This window comes from Apium graveolens, unplaced genomic scaffold (assembly GCF_009905375.1).
Source record: "Apium graveolens cultivar Ventura unplaced genomic scaffold, ASM990537v1 ctg3158, whole genome shotgun sequence".
NCBI classification, from domain to species: domain Eukaryota; kingdom Viridiplantae; phylum Streptophyta; class Magnoliopsida; order Apiales; family Apiaceae; genus Apium; species Apium graveolens.
In genome coordinates, this window is record NW_027417964.1 from 17,762 (window position 1) to 30,295 (window position 12,534).

Consider the following 12,534-nt stretch of genomic DNA (forward strand, 5'->3'; position numbering starts at 1 on the left):
TTCTAGTACCCTTTGGGCTTCCTGGGTTAACAAAACTGTCCTCGAAGGGAAGCATTTTTTGATAACTAAGCTTCCTACGGACTGTTCATGGATATGGAAAAAATTCTCAACCTTCGTACCTTGACTTTGCAGTTTGTTTCCTTTCGAGTTGGTGATGGTGAGTCAATCTCACTTTGGTTTGTCCCTGGTGGCATAATTCTTGCTTAGCCTCTCACAAGACCTCTCCTATTATTTCTCAGTGTGCTATGCATCATGGTGATAAACTTAGTGCAATTATTAATAATGGCAGTTAGTGTCTCCCTCGAGCAAATCCAAGAAGTCACCATCTGGACCCTATCCTTCTTCACTGGCTCACAACTTTTGATTCTCCTGCCTTGGCTTCAAGTCCTGATACTTTGTTCTGGGATGGTCGTGATGTAATCAAGACTAAAACCTGGGAAATTTGGAAATATTTAAGATTAAAAGGTGATTTGGTTCCTTGGCACCGTGTGATTTGGCACAGACTGCGCATTAACCATTATGCTCACCACCAATGGATTTCTTGTCACGGGAGACTTCCTACTTTGGCACGTCTGTATAGATTTGGTATTGTTAATTCTCAGCAATGCTATGTGTGTATTTCTTCCCGAGAGACTATTTCACATAGGTGGATTTTGGGCATCCTTATGTCATCTTTGGGGATGTCTATTATTGGTGACTCCTGGAATAACTTTCTCATTTACTTGGCTGAGTTTCCTGACAAGCCTAAGAGTATTGTGGCGCTTTGCTATGCCCAGACTTTCTGCTATCATATTTGGAGAGAGCGGAATGCTCGAGTTCATGATTCTGGTATTTCTGCTAGACTCCAAAGCTCTGTTTGGTTTTCTAAGCTTGTAATTAATAGACCTGATCTTATTCCTTGCATTAGTTTGTAGTAGGTTTCTTTTCAGTTAATTGTTGGTCCTACTTTTTTGCTTTCTATCTCCAATCTTTGCTAGATTGGTTATAGATAGTTTCTCTATTGCCTGTCATAGAGCATAGGGTAGATCCCTTGTTGTTCTTGGTTCTTTTATTGATATATACTTAATTTAGCAAAAAACAAAAAAAAGAATGTACTTTCCATAAAATATATGTTTTTAAAGTTTAAAAAATCTAATATTATTCCACTGTTAAAATTATTGAGTATAAATAAATTTATAATAACTACCATATTTTATTATATATACATATCAATATCAGACACATATTCATGTAACTCCTTAGTTTTTGATGATCACAACACATCAAGGCATCATGTTGTTATTTGAGAGTTTTTATTTGAGAATGATTGCAGGATATATCATCTTAATGACATTGTTGTTTAAGTATCATCACAGCAAGCTGTCATAAGACAGTGATCTATTTCAGCAAGCTATGATCACCTTATTCAGAATAACAGTAAGCCAAGTCGGACAATCCACATCCAACAAGGAAACAAATTTTTAAGGAGAAATTTGAGGAATTTCTTCAAACGAATCGTAAGGACTTCTCTATTATATTATATGTGGTTTATATATACAAGAGCTCAATTATAAAATGTTTTCTTGTTTCAAAACAGTTCCTAATTTGTAGGAGTTTGTTTTATCTTTAAACTCTATCTCCTACAAATCTGATTAAAAATGTTTTATACTCTGTCAAAATAGAAGAGACTTTTTCTGATCATTTTTCTTTCTTTCTCTCTTCTTTCAAACATATACATGAACGTTGGAAATTATCCCAACGAACTTAAATGTTAGAATTGGATTATAACCGATGTAAGTAGTTGAGATTGTTTTGAACGTTGGTGTATGTGTATATATGAAGTTTCTTTAAGTTTTTATGATGTACTTATTGCAGCAAGAACACTCACAACTAACTGAACTTTATTGTTTCTAAAATACTCTCGGGCTCTAAATTATATATACACGTTATATCTTAGAGAGTCTATAGTTTGAGTTGTAATCACTTTATCATTCGATTTGTATTGTTCAAATTGTATTATGAAGTTGCTGGATAGTTGGCTAAGGGAAACAAGGGTTTGGTGAACTAGTGCTAGAGAAGTTTGTACTACGGGGTAGTATAGTACTTCGGGGTAGTATAGTACTTCATGCAAATCATCTAAAGAGATATGGGATACTCTGAAATTGTATCACGAATGATCCAAGAGATTACAGAAGGTGAAATTGAGCAAACTAATGAATGAGTTCGGAAATTTCAAGCTTCGAGATGGAGAAACTATTCGAGAAAGTCAAGCTAGATTCCAGAAAAAACTGAATCCCTTAAAACAACTTGGCAAACATATCCCTCAAGAGGAAATTAACATGAAGATACTTACTGTTGTGCTATTTATCTATGAACCAAAGGTAACACCTTTAGAATCTACTCCAACTATAGATACTATGGATCAATTGGCTATTTTTGCAGAATTGGAACAATTTAAAAGCAAAATCAAGGAAAGCGAATCAAGTTCTATGCAAGCTCCAGTTACACAAATGAAGCAGTTAGCTCTTCACACTAGTGACAGCTTATTGGAATCCGAAGATGAATCAGATAAAGAACTTGCTTTAATATCCAGGAAGATCAGAAAGATGATCGAGAAGAGGAACAAGCTGAAAAGAGATAAAGGCAAATTTTCCAACAACAAGAAGGCCAATAAGGATTCTAAAGATCAGACATGCTTTAAATGTGGAAATCTAGGCCATTATAAGCGGGACAACTACAAATTGAAGTCAAAACAACAATCTGTCTTCAAGGATAAGAAGAAAGATAAAGCTTCAATGACTTGGAGTAATGATGACTCAGTTTCCAACGATGATTCAAGTGGAGACATGGTTAATCTTGCCCTAGTTAGACTTGATGATGATTTTGTTCGAGAAAATTCAGAAAGTGGCTACCTAGAAAGTGATTCAGAGGAAGATCAGAGTGAGGTAAACTCTTTTAAATATAATTTATCTTCTGAAAATATTGTTTTGGAACCACTAACCATGCAGGAATGTGAGGATGTATCTATGGGAGAATATCACTCTCTTAAAGCTGAAAATAGCAAGCTAAAAGAGAAGAATAATTATCACAAGACCATAATACAAGATTTGATGAGCAAAGTGGATATGTGGATTGACAAGAAGGTACCTACACAAGCTGACAGAGAGGCTGAAATCAAGGATCTTCACGCTAAAGTCAGTCATATGGAAAATTTCAACAAAATTATCCTCAAAAGAAATAAGACTCAATTAATGGAGATCATAGAGCTAAAGAAGGAGAATGAAGCAAGGGATGAATGTTTGGAGTTGTTCAAGCTCAGAGAATCAATAAATGCAGAACCTACAAATCAAGCAGAAGAACCATCTCAACAAGCTGAAATCATAGTCAGCAAGCTAAAAGGATTGGTCTCCTCACAAAAGAAGTTGAGGATCTGAAAAGGGGAATGGGATCTTTTGTTCAAGGAGAAAAAAGTATCAAATCAATGATGAACAACACAAATATTCCATTAGTTAGAGAAAAAATTGGAATGAATGCAAACAAGAAGAAAAAAGCTCTAAGATATGAAGGGAAACATGGCATACCCTATGATTATGCTATGCCTTGGAAGATATGAAATAGATGTGGAAAGAAAGAGCATCTAGAAAAATATTGCAGAGTTCAGAATGGACAGAAATCATACCATGGAGGAAATAAACAGAAAATAGCTTACTATGATCAGAATGGCAGAACAAATATAGCTTACTATCATCAAGCTGACAGAGTTAAATCACCCGGATTTATCCAAAATGGATAAAGAAATCTGATTTACATGTTTATTATGTTTTATCTGCTCACCATGTTGGACCCAACAAACTTTGGGTATAAAAAGGTTGAGTTGTTTTATTTGTTTTGTAGATGTGTTTTTCCGCTCAAGTCAAATCAACTTAATGGATCTTGGATATCGGATGTACTAGACATATGAGTGGAGATAGAGCATAATTCTTGAGTCTTCAGATGAAAAAGGGTGGAAGAGTGACTATTGGTGATAGCAAAACTCTTCAAATCCTTGGAAAAGGTAAAATAGGTAATAAACACATTTCAATTGATAAAGTTAAATATGTTAAAGGCCTAAAATATAATCTGCTTAGTATAAGTCAGTTATATGATGATGGTCATAAGGTTGATTTTGGTATTGAGATGTGTATTATTATTATTGGTACTAACAGTCCCCTTATTTGCTAGAAGGGAAGGAAATATATATATATATATATATATATATATATATTGGAGTTTGAGTTACAGAAAATAGCTTGCTGTCTTGTTGTAATAGACACGGATCCTTATGTTTGGCCTAGAAGATTGGGTCATGCTCACATGGACTTGCTTAATAAGCTTTTAAAGAAGAAGCTAGTCAGAGGTTTACCCAAAATCAAGTATGTCAAGACTGAGGCGTGTTCAACATGCCAATTAGGCAAGCAAATTAGAAGTACTCACAAAGCAAAGAAGATGGTATCTACTTCTAAACCCTTAGAACTTTTGTATTTAGAATTATTTGGTTTAGAAGCTTATAAAAGTATTGGAGGTAAGAAATATGGTTTTGTAATTATTGATGATTATTCTCGTGTTACATGGGTATTGTTTCTTCGTACTAAAGATGATGCTTTTATTGAGTTTGAAAAACTAATTAAGTTACTTGATAATAAGCTCAATACAAAGCTTGTAGGTATAAGGAGTTATCGAGGTGGTGAATTCCAAAATGACTTTATTTCTTATTGTGAAGAAAGAGGAATATCACACGAATTCTCGGCTCCAAGGACTCCACAACAAAATGGTGTGGTAGAAACAAAGAATAGGTCATTGAAAGAAACAGTAAGGACATTGTTGTAAGAAAGCAAGCTACCTAGAAGTTTTTGGGCAGAAGCAGTCAACACGACATGCTATGTTCTGAATAGAGTATTGATAAGACCTATTTTGGACAAGACTCCATATGAATTGCTAGAGAAAAAGAGGCCTAACATCAGTTACTTCAAGATTTTTGGCTCAAAGTGTTTTGTTCCCAAGACAATTGGTAATGATGGTAAATTTGATGCTAAATTTTATGAAGCTATTTTTCTTGGTTATTCTATGAATAGTAAAACCTATAGAGTTTACAATTTGTCTAAGCATATTGTTGAGGAATCTCTAGATGTTACTTTTCAAGAACCTAACAATGATCTTCCAAGAGACGAGGAAGATGATGCAGGTGAAGCTGGACAACAACAAGCTGAAACAGAGAAGGCTACTCCAAAATAGCAAGCTAAATAGAGACTGATTCTGGAAAACAGCAAGCTGAAATAGAAACTGCCTATGGAAATCAGCAAGCAGAGACTTTTACTCCAGTTGATGATGCAATTGTAAAGATGGCAAAGATGACTCTTGATGGTCCTAGAGGAAATAGAACAAAGGATAAAATGCCAATCTATGATGGTGAAGACTTAGCTCCTCCATTTAAGATAAGGAAGACCTCACATAAAGATATCTCAAAGCATTCATTGCCAAAAACTACATGAACAATGAAGAATCACCCTTCAGAACAGGTTATTGGTGATAGTACTGATGGACTCAAGATAAAGAAAGGCAATGCAAATTATTCTGGTAATGTTGTATTTTTAGCTCAAGAGGAACCCAAGAATGTCAAAGAAGCACTCGAAGATGAAAATTGGATCACGGCTATGCAAGAAGAATTCAATCAATTCAACGATGTGATGTTTGGGAACTTGTCAAGCCACCAAAGAATGCTTCAGTCATTGGTAGAAAATGGATTTTCAAGAATAAAGTGGATGAATTTTGTACCGTTACTCGAAATAAAGCAAGGCTCGTGGCACAATGGTACAATCAACAAGAAGGCATTGAATTTGATCAAACTTATGCTCCAGTAGCTAGATTGGAATCAATTACGATGCTTCTTGCTTATGCATGCTACAAGAAGATAAAGCTACATCAAATGGACGTCAAAAGTGCTTTTCATAATGAATTTCTGGAAGAAGAAGTTTATGTCAAGTAACCCCCTAGTTTTTAACACGAACAACATCCGGGCTATGTTTACAAGCTAAAGAAGGCATTATATGGTTTAAAGCAAGCACCAAGACTTTGATACAAGAGGCATAGTAAGTTTTTAATCAAAAATGGGTTCTTCGAGGTAAAATTCGATCCTACTTTATTTACTAGGAAAAATGGTAATGATATTTTGATTATCCAGATATATGTAGATGATACAATCTTTGGATCCACTAATGATTCTATGTGTGAGTGGTTTTTAAGTGTATGCGCAATAAATTTGACATGAGCATGTTGGGTGAGCTCAATTATTTCTTGGGACTCCAAATCAAGTAATCAAAGGATGGCATCTATGTTCATCAGTCAAAATATGTGAAGAACTTGCTGACTAGATTTGGATTTGAGCATGTCAAATCAAAATCTACACCAATAAATTAAAACAATAAGCGAACTTTAGATAAAAACGTGATGCAGATTATGCAAGATGTCAAACTGATAGAAAGAGAACAAGTTGTGTTCGTACATACTTAGGACAAAGTCTCGTATCTTGGAAAAGTAAGAAACAAACTTCAATCGCATTATCCATAGAAAAAGGTGAGTATTTGACAGCTGGTAGTTGTTGCTCTCAAATTTTGTGGATGATTCAGACTCTACGAGATTTTGGAATCAAGTGTGGTAAAGATCCAATATATTGTGAAATACTAGCACCATCAACATATCAAAGAATCCGGTGAATCACTCAAGAACAAAGCATATTGATGTTCATCACCATTTATTGAGACATAATAATGCCAAAGGTAAAATTGAATTAGTTTTTGTGCCTACTGAATATTAATTGGCAGATATCTATACAAAACCCATTGGCGAAGCAAGATTTTCTATCATTCGAAGGGAACTTGGCATGTGTAGTGTATAATGGCAAGCTATTTTTAGAAATTTGGTAATGTTAGCTTACTATCAATTTTCATGTTAGCTTACTATGATTGTTTATTAAATGTCACAATTTATGTTTAATTTGATTCATTAATTTTGACATGCCATTATCTGTTTATTGCTGCTTACATGTTTGTGTGTTTTGATGCTTTATCTTATACTTCTGATCAGCCCTCAACCTGAATCTTTTTTATGCTTTAAGGGGGAGAAATTTAGGAGATTTGTGTTTGTTATTAAGACTTGGTTTTATTTTGAATTTTATGCCGGTATTATGAAATGATATTATGTTGGTTGGTTGTGTCATGTATTGAGTGCAGTTTGTAATGATTGTGTTAATTTAAGATTTGTGTTATTCTGAGATATGCATAGATTTAGGGGGAGTTTTATAATTTTACTAAATATGTGTAATCATCAAAAAGGGGGAGATTGTAACTCCTTAGTTTTGATGATCACAACACAGCAAGCAATCATGTTGTTATTAGCGAATGATTGGAGGATATATCAGCTTAATGACTTTGTTATTTAAGTATCATGACAACAGGCTTTCATAAGACAGTGATCCATTTCAGCAAGCTATGATCACGTTATTCAGAATAACAGCAAGCCAAGATGGACAGTCCAGATTCAACAAGGAAATAAATTTTCAAGGAGAAATTTCAGAAATTTCTTTTAACGAATAGTAAGGACTTCTCTATTATATTATACGTGGTTTATATATATTAGAGCTCCATTATAAAATGTTTTCTAGTTTCAAAACAGTTCCTAATTTGTAGGAGTTTGTTTTATCTTCAAACTCTATCTCCTATAAATCTGATTTAAAATATTTTATACTCTATCAAAATAGAAGAGACTTTTTCTGATCATTTTTCTTTCTTTTTCTCTTCTGTCAAACGTATACATGAACCTTGGAAATCTTCCTAACGAACTTAAACTTTAGAATTGGATTCTAACCATTGCAAGTTCTTGAGATTGTTTTGACCGTTGGTGTATGTGTATATATGAATTTTCTTGCAGTTTTTATGATGTACTTATTGCAACAAGAACACTCACAACTCACTGAACTTTATTATTTATAAAATAATCTCGGGCTCTTAATTATATATACACATTATATCTTAGAGAATCTACAGTTTGAGTTGTAACCACTTTATCATTCGATTTGTATTATTCAATTTGTATTATGTAGTTGCTGGATAGTTCGCTAAGGGAAACAACGGTTTGGTGAACTAGTGCTAGAGAAGTTTGTACTACGGGGTAGTATAGTACTTAGAGGGTAGGCTCAGAAAGATGGTTTCAGCAAGCCATTATCAGCAGCAAGGATAAACGGAGATATATTATTATATCTTGTAGTTGTAAAGTTATTGTGATTTAATAATATATTCTCTTACAATGTTGGTAAGGGACCATGATGTAGACCATAGGGGATTAGGGGTCGAACCTGGCTAAAATTCTTTTGCGTTCTTACTATTTTTCTGCATATTATTTCCTGCACTGTATTTAGTCATCTCAGCTTAGTATCATTGTCAGATTATTCAACTGTTGATAAAATTTCAGTAAGCTATTTTCGGGTAATTTAAAACTAATCTTAGTTAGCCATAATCACCTATTCACCACCCTCTAGGTGTATTTTCAATTCACTCATAAAAATAACAATGCAAAAAAATAAAAGAATATTGAAAAACTGGACCATAAACCTAAATACCCACCCACCTTTATTTTACATCTAAGTTATCATGTATTTCCAACCCCACATATGCTAATTTTATATATCATATCAAAAAAAGCACAATACAAGAAAAGCATAAAAAACCATCAACTCCAACCTATACTCAAGAGAATAAGAATTCATAAGGCACAATACAAGAAAGGCATTAAAAAAACCCCAAGGCTTTCTAATTCAAATATCCCATTTCCATGTAGCATTAACACTTGCCTCTAATATGCTTCTCTTTTGAAGGGAGCTCCTCATGATTGGTTGCCTTGACAATGTAGATGTCCAATTCCCGTAGAATTCAAAATCGGATCACAACATCACAACAACGATTAATCAGGCAATTTGAAGAATTATTTATGTGGCGTACCTTGTAACCGATATGCACTTTAGCCAAAATAGCTAAACCAACAGTAGTTGTATCCTTGAGAGCTCCCAGAGCTTTCCCGAGACTACTCTGTTTACCCCCTCTCAGCATCCTTTTCTTGAAACCAGTAGCTTTGCAATGTGCAACGGACAATTATTATGTCATTCAATATTTAAAAAAAACTTAATTCAATTCTTAAAACATTAGATTCATTATAAGCAGGATATTCAAGAACCAATATTATAATCAACCATCTAGAATGCAAGCATAATCTCTCAAAACAAATATATATACTATTTAGTAACCCCATTAACTCCTCCGCAATAAAAAAATTCATACCTCAGAATCTAATATATATACTTTCTAGCAGTTAATCTTTTACTTTCTAGTATACAAGCTCGATGATGTTGATGTTCTAAGAAAGACATGGAGGGAGAATGAATATGTCTTATATCAGCTTTAAGTGAAGAATGAAACAATAAGAAAGTGGTTAGAGATTATCAAAAAGATAATCTTTGATAAAGGAAGAAATCAATGATCTCTATCTGCATCCAATTCTCTACAATAGTGCAGGGATCTTTGGGTCCCAGCCATTCTCCTTTAACATCATAGAAAAGTTAGGATCTAAACCTTTATCCTGCAGAAAAGCACTCAAATCATGATCTCCTTGTCGTGTTCTCTTTTTTAATGTAGATGTAATCCTTGGGTCACTTATCAATTTTTCTTGGAACATCATTGCTAAGTTTAAGTTCATTGCTTGTTGATTATCTGAAATTGATTCACTAGACTTGCAGCCTTGACTCTCAAGGCCACTACTGGAACATACTACCACAGAACAGTTATTCGCGAATGATGTTCCAACCTCTGGCTCTTGTAACTGACAAGTAGCGTGAAACAACATCACCTACTAGCATAGATGTTATAACTACATAACTAACACAATGCCCCAAATACCTGATAAAGAAAATAAAGGGTGTGGGTGTAAAATTCAATCTTAAAAGAAATAAAAAATATTGATCTTAAAGGTATACCGTGAATATATATTTAGTGGTTTCCTTTTACACCTTAGGATTTTCATAGAGTTGGTCAACTAGCCTGGCATCATCTAACATTGGACCTCAAGTATAGCAAAAAGGTCTCAAGTTCGAGCCAAGTACCATTAATTTTAATTTTGATACTTATGTTTAATAATGCCCTAAAAATGGGCTCCTGGTGATCCACTCTTCCATTCCAAAATCGGTTTTGCGTTTATAGGAGAGTGAAAGGCATATAAATAATTTATAGCTTTCTGCAGCACTTAAAGTTTTGGGATAGTTGGTCATATAACACTTTAAAATCTTAAAATCTAGACTTACCAGTAATGAACTCCAAAGAAAATAAGGAAGACGTGAGATGCACCGACAACAAGAAGGGCAGCAACACAAGTTTGGAGAATCTGAAATCCGTACAAGCATGCCCCCATGTTCCAATCTGAAAGTAAAGAAGAATACAAATGATTTTTAATTATATAAAATGAATAGTGTTGGGGACCTGAAAGCAATATGTGAAGTGGATACCAAGAATAATGGCAGCTGCGGACGTAATAGCCCCTAGCAACTGAGACTTTTTCCCGGTCAAACCATATAAGATGGAATAAACAACTGAACTAGTACCAACAATGAGCCTCAATATAGGAGACTCAGATGTAAAGCCCTACAAAATACAAACTAATTGAGTGAGCAAGAAAAAATATTTAACATTTATGAATACAGAATACTAAAACGCATGGACCTTTAGGATGTAAAGTTGCATTTAATTAACGAACTACATGACAAAATTGAAATCAATGAAGCTAATGTAAGTTTACATTTGGAAATGAGATCCAACTGATATGTAAAGGTCAATGTAATCTAAAATATTGAGACACCGTACTACAAAGATAATAGACTTCTTTAAATACAGGCATATAGTACAACCATTGTGAGCATAAAAAGAAGTTACTATACTTGCCTTCTTGATTGTCGAGGATAAAACTCATTGGGACCTGGAGATTCAGGTAAGCTAGCCACAAGACCCATTTCGATACAATCAGCGTAAGCAAATTTATATGACCTTCGAACATATACATTCACATCCAAGCCATTACCTGTTGCAATTTGAAAAATTAGCATACAAAGCAATAATATAATAAGATGTCCATCTAAATGACATAATGGAGCAACAACTAGTTATTTGTACTCTCAAAAATAATTCGAATAATCAGTGAAATTGATTTACTCATACAAATACAGGGGTTTTGAGAACTTTTCACCTGAGCCATGGCCTTAAGTCTCATTGACATACCTATATTTATACCCCGAAGTACAGATTATCTAGCAATTGCACTGAAATTGATTGTAGATCCTGACTCAGTTGAAGCCCTTGAGTTGACTAAGAGTTTCATGGTCAAGTTGTCGAGTTCTGATGCGGCCACCAATGATTTAACACTATATCACTGAGAAGACACATAGATTTGATTGAATAATGAGAGAAAGAGCATTTGACAAGAATAAATTAGGTTTTGAGAGATTGAGTGATTCGGGACCAGAAAATCAAGGAGGATAAGAATTCATGATCAATTTGTATCCACAAACAAGGATTTGGCCTGAATTTTTGATTAAATAGTAGGTTTCGGCCGAGTTTAGAAAAGAGGAAAATTAAAAAGAGGTTTTGGACACGGCTATTATTCTTTTTAATGTCCTAGAATATTTCCAATTTTTTTGTTAAAGTACAACGCCAAATATTGCCGCCTCTAAAACGTTTTGGGGCTTAATCTTTTTTTTGGTAAATATATATTTTGATATTAAAATTAGTAATTACTTTTATAATTTTTATCATTTAAAATTTAAATTTTAAATTACTAAATACTTTATAAATACTATCATAAATCACCCCTTTAACATATAATTATATTTAGAAATCAACATTAATTATTTCCTTTATATAATGTGTATGTTAATTTTTTAATATTTTAATCCTTTTCAAATAATTAAAAATTTATTATGTTATAAAAATATCATAAATATCTCTAATAATACCCTATTAACTATTTGTGTTAGACGAGTATTACAATTTAAATCACTAATTTCTTATTTTTTAATAAATATTATTTTTAAAATTTAATTATGAGAAACAAATAAATTAAACAATACGTAAATATTGTAATAGGATCAATATATATATCAACTTATTAATGGCTTGTTAAGTTTTATAAAGCGTTCAATTTATCAATGTAATATTATAAATCACTACACTACTATTATTAGCTTCTAAAAATAAATAAATTATATATATTAATTATTATTTCATTTATGTATAAATTATTATTAATTAGTTAAATTAAAATATATATATATATATATGTCATTTTGGTAACACATTATAACTATAAGGCAACATCACAAAAGAGGGGTTGTGATAGACATTTGTGTATTACACTTTTCTTTTTGCAACCCGAAGATGAAGGGTTGGAGCATGCAATCTATGGCGTATTGAATTAAATCATAAATCA

General features: G+C 33.2%; 1 long non-coding RNA gene across 1 annotated transcript; it reads right to left on the reverse strand.

Annotated features, from left to right (window-relative positions):
- Positions 1 to 8,630: 8,630 nt before the first annotated feature.
- LOC141700981 (uncharacterized) lies at positions 8,631 to 11,636 on the reverse strand. The gene is made up of 5 exons (XR_012566621.1): positions 11,328 to 11,636; positions 10,995 to 11,130; positions 10,562 to 10,697; positions 10,361 to 10,475; positions 8,631 to 9,136 (listed from the first exon to the last, which is right to left on the reverse strand). It is a non-coding gene; the product is annotated as an uncharacterized LOC141700981 (long non-coding RNA).
- Between the last annotated feature and the right edge of the window lie 898 nt (positions 11,637 to 12,534).